Source organism: Dama dama, chromosome 3 (assembly GCF_033118175.1).
Source record: "Dama dama isolate Ldn47 chromosome 3, ASM3311817v1, whole genome shotgun sequence".
Classification (NCBI taxonomy): domain Eukaryota; kingdom Metazoa; phylum Chordata; class Mammalia; order Artiodactyla; family Cervidae; genus Dama; species Dama dama.
The window spans coordinates 23,528,985-23,543,718 of record NC_083683.1 but is presented as its reverse complement, the minus strand read 5'-3'; the positions used below and the strand labels follow the sequence as shown (position 1 = coordinate 23,543,718).

General features: G+C 44.8%; 1 long non-coding RNA gene across 1 annotated transcript in view; it reads left to right on the top strand.

Annotated features, from left to right (window-relative positions):
* Positions 1–1,229: 1,229 nt before the first annotated feature.
* LOC133041394 (uncharacterized) overlaps positions 1,230–14,734 on the top strand; it is a 30,250-nt gene continuing 16,745 nt past the window's right edge. Inside the window, exons 1-2 of the long non-coding RNA XR_009689236.1 lie at positions 1,230–1,335; positions 8,390–8,469. This is a non-coding gene — a long non-coding RNA (uncharacterized LOC133041394). The remainder of the gene's footprint in view (positions 1,336–8,389; positions 8,470–14,734) is intronic.

Sequence of the window (14,734 nt, the reverse complement as noted above, 5' to 3'; positions counted from 1 at the left end):
GACCCCCCTGGAGGCAGGGAGAGTCTGTCCCGCTCACGTCAGCATCTGACCTCCTTCACCTCTTTCATCTCGCCCCTCGGTCAAAACAGAGGCAGGACGTTCCATTCTCACATCCTTTCAGCTTTGGGGAGTGTTCGGGTGTTTCTTTTACATCAGTGACCACAAGCCTGATACTAAACCCACAGGACGGGGCCCATAAACGTGAGTGAATTCAGAATTCTAGTGGCTTCCCTGGCAGCCCTGAGGGACCCATACTCTCCACCCTCTTTCCTCAGCAGACCCCGCTTGAGATACTGTCCACGAAACAGAACGTGATCAGCTGGAACAACCCCGTGACTTTCTCATCATAAAGCAAGCTCATCAACTAAACTGAGTTATCAAGCGGCAGAGAATGACTTGTCGAGTCTCCGTGACCCAGCGGGAGCTAGAACAGCTCTAGGTAAATCTGGCATTCAGGATTCACCGTCAGGAGCCTCAGGAGAGGAGAGGTGGTGACCTGGTGTGATGGTATGTCACCGATGTCCCAAAGAATCCCAGGGGTAGGGAGCCACCACCCCAGAGGAGCTCGAGTTAGTCAGGGGTGAAGAGAAACGCGGGAGCTGACAGCAGGCGGACCTCCCCTGACCTTTTCCTCCTCTTCCTCCCTGTTACATCCTTCCCTTATTCCTACTGAAGAGACAGGAAATTGTCCGTGGCCCGTTCCTGTCCAGAGTTCCCTCTTCCCTGATTCAGCAGGACACAGGGCCTGGAAGGGACCCTCGGCTTTATCCAGAAAAGCTTCCTTCTCCCGCAGATGCAGAAATGCGTCAGAGAGAGGCTCTGATGAAGCGCGTGTGTACTGGTGGCTCCCAGGCCAAAGGTGGCCGCACAGCCTTAGAGCAAGAGTTTGTGGTAAAGACTGAAAAACCAGGTTTCTCTCTCTCTCTCTCTCTCTCACACACACTCACACACATCTTTTGGAAAGCTGCAGACACAGCTGCAAGAGGCTTGTGGGCTAGCACGGCAGTGAGCACCCAGTGGTTTCAGCAGCCACACTGCCGTACGAGTGTGGTGACCACACAGCCATGCCATGCCCCACACCCACCCAGTCTGCGCTGGCTTGCCCACCTGGCCCTGAAGAGAGCTGAGCTTGTGGCTTCCCAGTGGTGGCGCTTACCTAGAGTCTCATAGCTGGTGACGCCTGGGCAGGAACCCGTGGCAAAACTGCAAGTCGCCCTGGCAAGAGCAGCGCAGAGGGGCCAGGACCACCCGCAGCCCCGCGCCCGGTCAGACGTGGTGCTGGGTGTGGGGCCGCGTGGGAAGGCCCGTGTGGCCAGGACGGCTAAACCCGCTCCGGTGAGGGGGATGAGGGGGTGGGTGCGGGGCGGTCATCCAAACCGCTCAGCAGGAACTGGGGGTTGAGGAAAAGCAAGAGAGCACAGTGATACAGCAATTGTGGCAAGCCATTCTGTGTGGTTTGTGGCACTGGGAAGAATTTGGCTAGTTTGGCTTAGCCAGGCCCTAGCCACAGGGCTAGAAGTCAGGGGTAGGAGCCAGTTTGGAGGCATGGTTGAAACAAGGCAGAACTCAGGCTTGGGAGAAGAACTGTAATATCAGACCAAATCTAAGGGGGAGAGAACAGTCCTAGGACTCAGTCGCGTGGCTGGAGCCGGGATGGGGCGTCAGAGCCACCCTCAGAGGTGGCTGGCTAGCTATTTGCAGAACCACGAGGACTCTTGTGAGTTCCTCCTTGCTGTGGTCCTGAAGCCCGGGGTGAGGGCCGAAGGGGTCCGGTAGCTGAGAGCTCAGCATGGAGATAGGGATGTCTTAGGATTGGGCATCCAGGCCAGAGACATATTCCTGGCCAGACTCCACGACCAGCGCCGCCCCCACCCCCCACCCACTATTTCTCATTCACCGGCGAACCCAACCTTCACATAATTGAAAGACTGATTTTGCCCTCAGTCCTCATATTTATATCTTTTCTCATATTTATAAATACCAGCTCTGGAACAACACAAAGAGAGAGTTCTGAGAACGCTTCAGCTTGGCAGCAGGTGGAAAAACGAGCCCACGATGCTGTCAGATACCACGGGAAGCAACAATGGTGCTTGTCAGCTGTTACTTTCAGTGGGCATTAAGCGTGATGAAATAACCCAGTGGTACAAAAGGGGGAAAAATAAGTGTCAGCTCTGCAGACAGATGGTGAAAGACTTGTTTCTGCACCTACAGATAAAAAGCTTTACTGAAATGCCTTTGAAGGTGACCTTCTTCAACAATTGTGCCTCACTGGGAGCGACTCTGGTTTCTAGGGCATGTTTCTTTTTGTTAAATTGTGGAAAAGAGAAATCATTTAATCTGGGCAAAAATAAACACCAGTAAGGTCATCCAGGCTGAACATATAATCATTACCAATGTTTTCTGGGTCCCTGCTCAGGGCCGGGTTACTAGTTACTTTATGTCTCATTTAATTCTCACGGCCGTCCTAAGAGCTAAACATCTATTATTATCTCTGTTTGCATCTGCAGCTTAGCAAAGTAAAGTTAGTTATTCAAGGGCCCCCACAGGTGAGCAGCAGACTTAGAGCAGCTTAGTCCGTCCGCAGAGGCAGAGTGGACGCCCTCTCTGGTGGCGCCAAGCCCCGAAGTGCCCACAGGCTGGTTGACTGCCTGGCATCCATCCTCCCATCCTCCGCAGCGACAGAATCCCACAGGCTGTCGGGGTGGCGACACCAGAGGACCCCCGCCGACCAGTGTAGTTGATGCATGGCCTTGGAGGTCCCAGTTAATGACCTCCCATGTGCCCCTTCCCTTTGCAGTGAGACGTGTAGCAAACCTTGAGGCTTCCTAACCTCGCCTCCTCTCCGGGCCCAGCCCGGTCCCCGCTCCCTGCTGTTCCCGCTAGGACGAGGCCGGTGAAGGTCGTAGCCACCCCCAACCTTTCCCCACTGGCTCCACAGCCCTCTTTTTGGGGTCGTTGCGGGATGAGAAGCAGAGAGTGTGGCTCCCGGAGCCTTTGTTATCCATCTCATCCCCTAGGTTTATGTGTCCTTGGAGAATCTCACAGGAGCACCCCCTGCCTGGGCTAAGGAGGTCTTATCTCTGAGGGGTTTAAGTGTTGTTTGCAACAATTGTATCTTATTTATTTAGTGTACTAAATGTTTTATACCGTATGTGAGGAATCAGAGTACAATGTTATTTCTATTAGCATAGTATAGCTTACATTTAGTCAGTGCTTACTGTGTGCTGGGTACTAAACCCTTTGCATGGATTCCAGCATTTGTTTGGTTATTTGCTTATTAATAAATTGGTTATATAGAATTTAGAATGTAGCTTTCTGTATAAGCTATATTTCATATATATGCACATATATAAAAGTGTATTTGATACAAAGCTGAAGTTCCCAACTTACCCGTTAAAGCACTATTTAATCCATAAGTGAAACCAATGTGCTAGTTTGAGCTTTAGCAAGCTCCTCCCATGTGCCTCACAATTCAAACCCCACCTTCAACCAAAATTTGCCTTGCCCATTGTAGAAACTTCAGATATCTCTTCAGAGTAGTCTGGTCTCCAATGAGGAACTTGTCAAGAGAAGCTGAAAAGTCTCAGCAGTTGGGAGTGAGGAGGCACGTTATTCTGAAATGGATAGAACATCCTACAGAGAGAGAGCCACACCAGGAGCCATCCCGGCTTCCCCTTGGCCTCCCTGCTGACCACGGATGTGTCAGGCGAGTGAATACTCCTCGGTTCTTTGTCTCGTCACAACAAAGATTTGGAGTGATGGACATTAAAGCCCCCTTGGCGGGTCACAACTCTCGGGTCTTGGACAGACTGTGTTACAGCTCTTAAATAAATCAGTGTTACAGCTCTATTTTATTTAGATAATAGCAGGAAAATCCATCCTCGAGGCTTGAGGGCATGTTGATCCAAAGATGCGAAGAGAAAAGTGCTCCATCGCGCAGGAGAGAGAGAGAGAAGAGGGCTTTGACTCCTCTTTTTATATGTTTCTCTGTCCCTGGGCCTGTCTTATGTAAATTGGCCCAGCCAGGAGTGCTGTTTGTTTTACCTGAGGTTCTCACTCCGGTCCTCAGACCTTCCTTTGTTTTATTTTCGCGGGCTTTTCCCTTCCAGGTCTTTTAGCCACCACCATTCTGGACTCCTTTTCCCTATTCTAACTACCTAACAGATGGCTATTTCCTGCCCACTTTTTTTTTGTTTTTGGCCACCACGCAGCATGCAGGATCTTAGTTCCCTGACCAGGAATCAAACCCACAGCCCTGTATTAGAAGCATGGAGTCTTAACCACTGGATGGCCAGGGAAGTCCCCTCTGTCTCCTTCTGAGTCTCTAAATGCTGCACTTTAAAATTTAAAAAAAGAAGTATTTCTTTGACTGTGGCTGCTCTGGATCTTAGTTGCTGTGTACACTCTCTTTTAGTTGGGGCGTGCAAACTCTTAGTTGTAGCATGCAGCATCTAGTCCCCTGATCAGGGATGGAACCTGAGCTCCTACATTGAGAATGTGGAGTCTTAGCCCACTGGAGAAGGCCCCCTGCACATTTTGCTTTTTAAAGGAATAATTTCTATGGTACCATCATTGGAAACTTTGGAGAGAGGAAGCTGTGATGATTCTTCCTATTTGCTTGTCTGATATGTACTGAAACAGCTTGAAAAGCCTTACACATTTGTAAACTTTGACTCGGCAATTCCACATTTGGGAGTTTGTCTTTAAGCGTTGTCTACCCTATCCAGTATGATGTCACGTTGTACAAGGGGCAGGGATCAAGACAATCACCAAGAAAAAGAAATGCAAAAAAGCAAAATGGTTGTCTGATGAGCCCTTACAAATAGCTGTGCAAAGAAGAGAAGTGAAAGACAAAGGAGAAAAGGAAAGATATTCCCATTTGAATGCAAAGTTCCAAAGAATAGCCAGGAGAGATAAGAAAGACTTCCTCAGCGATCAGTGCAAAGAAATAGAGGAAAACAACAGAATGGGAAAGACTAGAAATCTCTTCAAGAAAATTAGAGATAGGAGGGGAATACTTCATGCAAACATGGGCTCAATAAAGGACAGAAATGGTATAGACCTAACAGAAGCAGAAGATATTAAGAAGAGGTGGCAAGAATATACAGAAGAACTGTACAAAAAAGATCTTCACGACCAAGAAAATCACGATGGTGTGATCACTTACCTAGAGCCAGACATCCTGGAATGTGAAGTCAAGTGGGCCTTAGAAAGCATCACTACCAACAAAGCTAGTGGAGGTGATGGAATTCCAGTTGAGCTATTTCGAATCCTGAAAGATGATGCTGTGAAAGTGCTGCACTTAATATGCCAACAAATTTGGAAAACTCAGCAGTGGCCACAGGACTGGAAAAGGTCAGTTTTCATTCCAATCCCAAAGAAAGGCAATGCCAAAGAATGTTCAACTACTGCACAATTGCACTCATCTCACACACTAGTAAAGTCATGCTCAAAATTCTCCAAGCCAGGCTTCAACAGTACGTGAACCATGAAACTCCAGATGTTCAAGCTGGATTTAGAAGAGGCAGAGGAACCAGAGATCAAATTGCCAACATCCGCTGGGTCATCAAAAAAGCAAGAGAGTTCCAGAAAAACATCTATTTCTGCTTTATTGACTATGCCAAAGCCTTTGACTGTGTGGATCACAATAAACTGGAAAATTCTGAAAGAGATGGGAATACCAGACCACCTGACCTGCCTCTTGAGACATCTGTATGCAGGTCAGGAAGCAACAGTTAGAACTGGACATGGAACAACAGACTGGTTCCAAATAGGAAAAGGAGTATGTCAAGACTATATATTGTCTTTTTTAACTTATATGCAGAGTACATCATGAGAAACACTGGGCTGGAAGAAGCACAAGCTGGAATCAAGATTGCCGGAAGAAATTACAATAACCTCAGATATGCAGATGACACCACCCTTGTGGCAGAAAGCAAAAAAGAACTAAAGAGCCTCTTGATGAAAGTAAAAGAAGAGAGTGAGAAAGTTGGCTTACAGTTCAACATTCAGAAAAAAAAGATCACGGCATCTGGTCCCATCACTTCATGGCAATTAGATAGAGAAACAGTGGAAGCAGTATCAGGCTTTATATTTTGGGGCTCCAAAATCACTGCAGATGGTGACTGCAGCCATGAAATTAAAAGACGCTTACTCCTTGGAAGAAAAGTTATGACCCAACTAGGCAGCATATTAAAAAGCAGAGACACTACTTTGCCAACAAAGGTCTGTCTAGTCAAAGCTATGGTTTTTCCAGTAGTCAGGTATGGATGTGAGAGTTGAACTATAAAGAAAGCTGAGCGCCGAAGAATGGATGCTTTTCAACTATGATGTTGGAGAAGACTCTTGAGAGTCCCTTGAACAGCAAGGAAATCCAACCAGTCCATCCTAAAGAAAATCAGTCCTGAATATTCAGTGAAAGGACTGATGCTGAAGCTGAAACTCCAATACTTCGGTCACCTGATGTGAAGAAATGATTCATTTAAAAAGGCCCTGATGCTGGACATGGAAGCAACCTAGATGCCCATCAGCAGATGAATGGATAAGGAAGCTGTGGTACATATACACCATGGAATATTACTCAGCCATTAAAAAAATTCATTTGAATCAGTTCTAATGAGATGGATGAAATGGAGCCCATTATACAGAGTGAAGTAAGCCAGAAAGATAAAGACCAATACAGTATACTAACGCATATATATGGAATTTAGAAAGATGGTAACGATAACCCTATATGCAAAACAGAAAAAGAGACACAGATGTACAGAACAGACTTTTGGATTCTGTGGGAGAAGGCGAGGGTGGGATGTTTCGAGACAGCAGCATCGAAACATGTATATTATCTAGGGTGAAACAGATCATCAGCCCAGGTTGGATGCATGAGACAAGTGCTCAGGCCTGGTGCACTGGGAAGACCCAGAGGAATCAGATGGAGAGGGAGGTGGGAAGGGGGATTGGGATGGGGAACACATGTAAATCCATGGCTGATTCATGTCGATGTATGACAAAAGCCACTACAATATTGTAAAGTAATTAGCCTCCAACTAATAAAAATAAATGGAAAAAAATAAAAAAAAAAGACCCTGATGCTGGGAAAGATTGAGGGCAGGAAGAGAAGGGGATGACAGAGAATGAGATGGTTGGATGGCATCACCGACTCGATGGGCGTGAGTTTGGGGTTGCAGAGTCAGACACAACTGAGCAACTAATCTCAACTGAACCCTCTCCAGTACTCTTGCCTGGAAAATTCCCATGGAATGTGGAGCCTGGTGGGCTACCATCTGTGGGGTTGCAAAGAGCTGGACACAACTGAGCAACTTTAACACTTAAGCAATAAGTGAATAAGAGCATAAGAATCTTTTTTTTTTTTTTTGCCAAAGTGCTTTTAAAAATATGGAAATTAGGCAACCACCTGATTTAAACAAGTAGATTTGAAATAAACAATCAGGACATAGTGATTTTAAAAACAAAGAAACAAAATTTGCTACTTTAATTCTGACATTCTCTGTGACCACTCTGAGTTTTTTATTTGTATTTAAACTTTAAATAGTGATAAAGAGTGCAAAATGCAAGATGTGATACTTCTGTTTAGTAAGTGCAAATTTTAGTTTATGTGTGAAGTAATTCACTGATTTTTTTTTTAGCACTTACCTCAATTTTTTTTCAAAACAAACAACTTTTTTATTGAAGCATAGTTGATTTACCTAGTTTACTAATTTTAAAGTGGTATTTTTTAAACTCGTATTTATTCTTTTAAAAAAACTATTGCTTATTTTAAACCAAAAAAAGGGGGGAACAAGAATTAACATTCCTGATTATTACATGACTATTACTAAAAATAATGTTGTCTTCTACAAGAGGAGGATGTTAAAAACTGATCTGTTTCAGGTGTCAAGTACCCTAGGTACCCCATCACTTGGGGAAAAACCTTGCTAAGAAGCCAAGTGTTACTAAGTTTTCCCTGAGATTTGTGAAAATTGTTGATGGGAAAGCAATTTGCCACTGCATGTGTTAGTTCTTCAGGAAAAGAATGCCAGGGCACATGGACATGCAATAAATTCCTTCCCCCTACTTGGCTGCCAGTAGCCAGCCATGTCATCCATCGAACATCACAGAAAGTGGCAGAATTCATTAGCAATTCTCAAAACTTTCAGAAGTAAACAGTGCTTCAGAAGCTGAGCTGTTATTTTAAGGATAGCAAAAGCATCGAGCGAGACATCTAACATCCACCTTACTGATGAGCAGATAGGACTCCAAGCAAACTGTTGAGGTGGTAATATGACTTCTTGGAGGAAACAGATTTTGCAGAAGACCTGGACTTTGGTTGTGGTCCTACCAAAATAATTCCTATTAACTCATTCAAAATACTTATTGATTGTCCACTGCATAGGTGCCTGGAATACAGTGACAGACAAGTCAGATATGGTGCCCTGCCCCAAAGGAAGAGAACTCCCACCCACCAAGAAAAAGGTAAACAAATGGATGAAACACTTTCTGCTGCCTCAGTTGCCTGAAGGAAACAAACAACTGGCTTCCCATTACTCCTAGATAAACATCAAAATTCTTATTCTGTCCCTCACTATCCTCTCCTGCTGCACCCAACACTTCGCCCTTGCTAGGTCTATCTGCTTTAGCCACAGGCTTCTCTTAGTTCCTCAAATGGATTAAAACCTTCTTATTTCAGGGCCTTGATGCATATTGCCTATCTCCATCCCTACTATGCTTCGGTTAACTCCTAATATAGCCTCTGAATCTCAGGACAAATATGTTGGCAGAAAAGACTCCCCCAATGTCCATCTATCTGCTCACCAACTCCACATCCTCCATTCCTAATGTGTGCTCAATCAATGACCAATTCATGTACCCCCCAGCCCTATGGGAGTTTTCTTCATTAAGTGAAAGTCATGTCCAACTCTTTGCGACCCTGTGAACTATAGCCCGCCAGGCTCCTCTGTCCATGGGATTCTCCAGGCAAGACTGCTGGAGTGGGTTGCCATGCCCTTCTCCAGGGGATCTTTCTGACCCAGAGATTGAACCCAGACCTCCTGCATTGCAGGCAGACTCTTTACCTTTTGACCCACCATGGAAGCCCTTTCTTCATCGCCCTGTAATTATTAATTTGCCTGTGTAGTCATTTGTTTAATATCTGTGTTCTCTCCCAGGACCATCTCATGCCACTAGACTGTGAGCCTCAGGGAGGCAAAATTCTTCTCTGTTTGACTCACACAGTTGAATTTCCAGTTCGGCACAATAAATATTTGGGGAATGAATGAATGGGGATAGGAATAGATGAATATGTGACCAGACTAAAAAAACCTGACGGCAGGGATGGGCCTCGGGAGAATTCTCTCAGAAGGAAAACCTGGCTGTCCAGAGGACTTCCTCATTCCTCCTTTCCCTTGAGTGGCCCGGCTGGTCAGGTGGTGGCTGTTGTTTTGAGTTGTGTTGTTATGAGTTCCTTTTTCTTACTTTCTTGTACTTCTTAAATTACATTCACCTTATTTCTTTTTCTTTTTATCATTTGGGTTTAGCTCCAGCTTAATTTTAACAGCTTTCTGTTTCAAAGCTTTTGTCTCTTATTTCATTGACTCTGTCTTTTCAAAAATTATATCTATTTTATTCTATTTTTATTCCTTCCAAATCTTAATTTGGAATATTTTGCTCTATGCTTAACTCCTTTTTGTCTTACTGCTTTTGCTTTTTCCCGTATCCCATTTTAAAATAGGCATCATTCGCTCAGACTTGATCATTAATTTGTTAATTTGCTTATTTTTAATGTAATTGACACACCATCTAAGCTATCTTTTATTTGGAGTTTTGCCCCATTTGCTCTCACCTCCCACTTCCTCTGCTTCCCTATTCTTTGCCCCACTGTTCCCCTCACACCCATCTCCCCACTGTCACTTTCCACTTGCATTTGTAGGGATCAGAAAGCTAGAAGTTAGTATAGACAGTGGAGAGAGTTGCTTTCTCAACTTGAAAGGATAAAAGCTGTCTTTTTCCCACCAGTTTTTCCTGCTTCAACCTCTTAAGGCTCCTTCATCAAATTATTCCTCGGACCTATTAAAGATGGTTGTTTGGAGAACCTCCCTGCAGATTTGCTGACCTCAATCAGTTCTCAGGAGAACAAGCCCCATCCTGTATTTATATTTGATAGCTGGAACAGTGTTGCTTGTTAATGTCTCTTACCATCTAGTCCTTGGATGAGGAACTGGGGGAAACTGCTAGTTTCTTTCCCAGGAAGAGACCCTTGAAGAGATTCTCCAGGCCCGCTTTGTCAGGTAAGGTGCTGACAAGCTTCTCAATAAATAGGATGTTCCAAAGCAATCTGTGGCCACTGTCTTGGTGCCACTTTAAACCAGCTGCAGTCCTCAAGGATGTTTCCCTTTCCTTCCTGGCAGTTTTGAGAGAAGGGTCTTCTGGCTGTGTCTGGCCTCAATTCTATTGCTTGTCCTGGGGGCTAGGAGAAGCTGAAGGGTGTGGGCTGACAGCAGTTTCACACAGTCTTAAAAAGAGGAACACTCAACCTCTTGCTTCAGGGTTAGTTTACTTTTTTTTTAATATTTATTTTTATCTACTTGGCTGTACCGGGTCTTAGTTGAGGCATGCAGGATGTTTAGTTTCAGCCTGTGAACTCTTAGTTGTGGCATATGATGTCTAGTTCCCTGACCAGGGATCAAACCTGGGCCACCTGCGCTGGGAGCACAGTGTCTTAGCCACTGGAGCACAAGGGAAGCCCAACGATTGGTTTACATTTTAAATCCTATACTCGATCGCTGAGGCCTGCTCAGAGGAGTGGATTTCCAGGAGATAGTAGAGAATTCCCTCGTGATCTACTCACAAGACATGGGCCTCTTCAGGATTCTAAGAAAGTTCTGATGCCAGGGATTCAGGCTGGCATCTTTTGCCCAAGTGTCCAGAGGATAGTTGGATGGCACGCCAGGGGAACAGGATCCTGACCAGACCATCACACCCTACCTCCCCTCCTCAGGTCTAGCACTGAGCTAGTCCATAGACCTCCACGGACACAGGCTCTTTTTCTCAAGGAGATTGGATCCACTCCATATTAGCTAGATAGATTGGACTCCTTCCCAACCAGTTTCAGGGACGGAACCACTCTCATGGAGGAGACCCTCAGATTCTTACTGTATTGTCATTCTCTCTTTCTCTCTTTAAAAAAATTTTTTTTCTTTATTTTTTGGCCACGCCACACAGCATGTGCAATCTTAATTCCTGGACCCCCTGCGGAGTCTTAGCCCCTGGATTGCCAGAGGGGTCCTTCCTTCAAACCCTCTGCTGACCAGTTCACCAGCCAGCCCCATTCCAGCACCAGCGATCAGAACTGCAGATTTACCTTAGCTTCCTCGACTATAGAATGAGGGTAATAAGACCTACCTCTGAAGGTTCTCCTGAGGACTGTGCAGTACCTTTGCATAAAGCAGTTGACGTGTATATATACCAGTGTCTGGCTTCCCTTGTGGCTCAGCTGGTAAAGAATCTGCCTGCAGTGCAGGAGATCTGGGTTCGATCCCTGGGTTGGGAAGATCCCCTGGAGAAGGGAAAGACTACCTACTCCAGTATTCTGACCTGGAGAATTCCATGGACTCTACAGTCCATGGGGTCACAGTCAGACACGACTGAGTGACTTTCACTTTTGCTGGCATATAAGAGAAGTGGTTAATAAAAGGTAGATATTTTTACTGCATTTACCCTCATTTTTCCTGTTAGAAATAGATCTGATTCATCAAATCCATAAGACTATAATTTCTGGCACAGGAAAATGTATTCAACACACACAGATCTAGAAGCTTCCCAGGAGGCCAAAGCCCTCTCTCATGCTTCAAATAATTTGGGGGGTTAGTCCTGTATTTTTTTTTTAGTAGTTGGACTTTATTCTCAGTTTGTACAAATGGGAATTATCCTTCACTTCCTGCTACTTAAGCCTGGGCTGTTATGGTGGTATCCTCTGGCTCTGAGACTGTCCCAAATGATATGGTAGGACTTAGGCTATGAAGACAGGGTCACTGGAGCACTTTCTGGGAGATCAATGAGTTATTCCCTATATCACAAGCACATTTATGTACACAAGTTAGTCCACTATCTGCTTCACGCTGGTGGATACCCTCAGCTTCTTCCTCAACCTAAATTCAGCTTGGTCATTACATACACACATAAACAAGTACATATTGTATTATTCTGTCATGTAAAGTTCCCAAACAGGCAAAATTACAATCTGTTAGAAGTATACATAATGATTACCTTTGGGGGGAGGGCAGTAACTAGAAGGGGACGCAAGAGGGGCATCTAGGGCATTGGTAAAATACTACTTTTTGATCCAGGTGCTGGTTACATGGGTGTCTTCATTTTATTAAAATTCATCAAGCTGTACACTCGATTTGTGTGTGAACTTCCCAGTACATATCATAGGTACCTCTAATACAACCTTTACTAAGAACAGGCTAGGTCCAATGAGCATGGTCATGGCGAGTGGTCGTCCTGTGGTCTAAGGAATGAAGAGAATAAAAATCCATATAGACAAGCACATTGGAAATAAAGCCAAGCACCAAGATGTCCAGCGAATATCAGCAGAGGTTATCACTGGATGACTGGGTCGAGCTATTTTCCCCCTGGTTTGTTTTTTTTTTTTTAGTACTTCCTAAATTCTCTACAAGAGTCTGTATTAGTCTTGCCATCTGGCCCTGTGGGATAAGCAGAACCCTAGAAGACATGATTCTATTCTTAAGGTACTGGATCAAACTGTATAGAATCATCTCTCATTTCCTTGTTGCAAGAAGTAGGGATTTCTTTCTAGGTCTCTCCATGCCTTCTAGGATGTTTAGGTAGATAGTTCACTTATTTGTTCACTTATTTGTCTGTGGTTGCACTGTGTCTTCCTTGCAGTGCTGGGCTCATCACAGTGGCTCCTCTTGCTGTCGGGTGGGGGTCCTAGGTGCGGGTTGCAGTAGCTATGGCACCTGGGTTTAGTTGCTCCAGAGCATGCAGGATCTTCCCAGACCAGGGATAGAATGTGTGTCTCCTGCATTAGCAGGCAGATTCTTAGCCACTGGACCACCAGGCATGTCCAGCTGGATAGCTGAGAGTTAACTACATTTGGACCTATATGTCTTTGAAGAATTGTAGGAGATAAATAGACATTAAGCTCCAAAGAAGTAGTATGGGAAAATCAAGGAAGGCTTCCTGAGGGAGATGCTATTTGATCTGAATGTCTAGGGAGGAGAAGAATTTGGGCTGCACAGTGGGAAGAGATGGATGAAGGACAGGAGGGTCACTGTGGACCAAGGAGATAGTGCATGCATAGCATGGGGAAGAAGGACATGTTCTTTATGACCCAGGATGAAGCTTGGCATCCCTGTGGAAGAATGGAGGGATAGGAGGCCAGAAAGGAATTGCCACCCCAATGTTCATGACTTCTGACCCATGCCACACTCGTGTTTGTAGATATAGTTGTAACAAATGTCAAGTGTTCATTGCATCAGACTACGAAAATCTGTAATTCAAGTCCTAAATTTTTAAATTATCTTTGAAAAATATGTTTTATAGCAAAAGATTAATAATAAAAATACTACTGCCTACATTACCATTTATATTGGAAGCCCTAAAGTAATGAGCTGGAATTAAACCAATCTTTGCTAAAATTTAAATTATTTAAGATGATCAAAATCTGAGCAAGTGTATAGCAGTTGTTATGTCAACTACAGAGGACTCTCAAAACCTCTTCCCCTAGAATTAGAGAATAACTTGGTTACCAACACCAACATCCTCACACGAAATGAATTTTCAAAGAGATCATGTTAGTCAGAGACATCCATATTGTAAGGATGCCTATTATTAGGATAAATAGCCAGACACTGTGTCTGTAGCCTGTCATAGAACAGCTCTCTGGTTTGCCAAAAACCACTTTAAAAAATGCCTAAATGCACTCTTCATGCTAATGGAACAGATCTCTTCAGTGTTTTCCAAAGAGAAGAGAGAAGGGACAGGGGGAGGGTGGCTCTTGTGCCGCTTTGCATGGCTTCCCTATCAACATAACCAAGTAAGAAAAGGCATCACACCCCCTGGGCAGCACGAAGTTAGGAAGGGCGATTCCACTCTATTCTTACTGTCCATGGTGTGATTTCACGGTGAAATTGCACCAGGAAAATGGAGGCGATGCGGTATACATCCAAACACATCAGCTTGTGATTGACTCTGGGAGTGAATTCAGCAGTATAGACAGTGGCTGGTCCAGTTGGTTAGACAATCTCAACCTGACCATCAGCCACTCTAGATGCTGTGGTGGAACGGGCAGTGTTTGCTTTCAGATTCAGTTCCTGGCAAGAAATTGCAGAATGAATCACCTTGGGGCAGATTCCTGACTGCCCGAGAGCTATAAATCGAAGGGCACAACACTTGTTGCTTTCACCAGCTCTGACCTTTGCAGAAACAGCTGAGTAATCAGACAAAAGACAATGAAGAGGGAAGTGGAAGGAACTAATATAGAATGTCTGCTCTGGGCAGGCAGAGGCTAGGCGTCTTCACATGTGTTCTGGAGAGAGCAAGGTGCTGGTCCTGATGCTGCATCTGCCACATGCCCCCTGTGTGACTTTGGAAAAGCTCCTTAGCCCCTTGTGAACCTCAGTGTCAGCTTCTAAGGCTGCTTGGGAGAGAAAAGAGAATCCATGTTCATGGCACTTAGTAAATGCTCCGAAAAAGTAATGTATTTTTTGCTGTCATT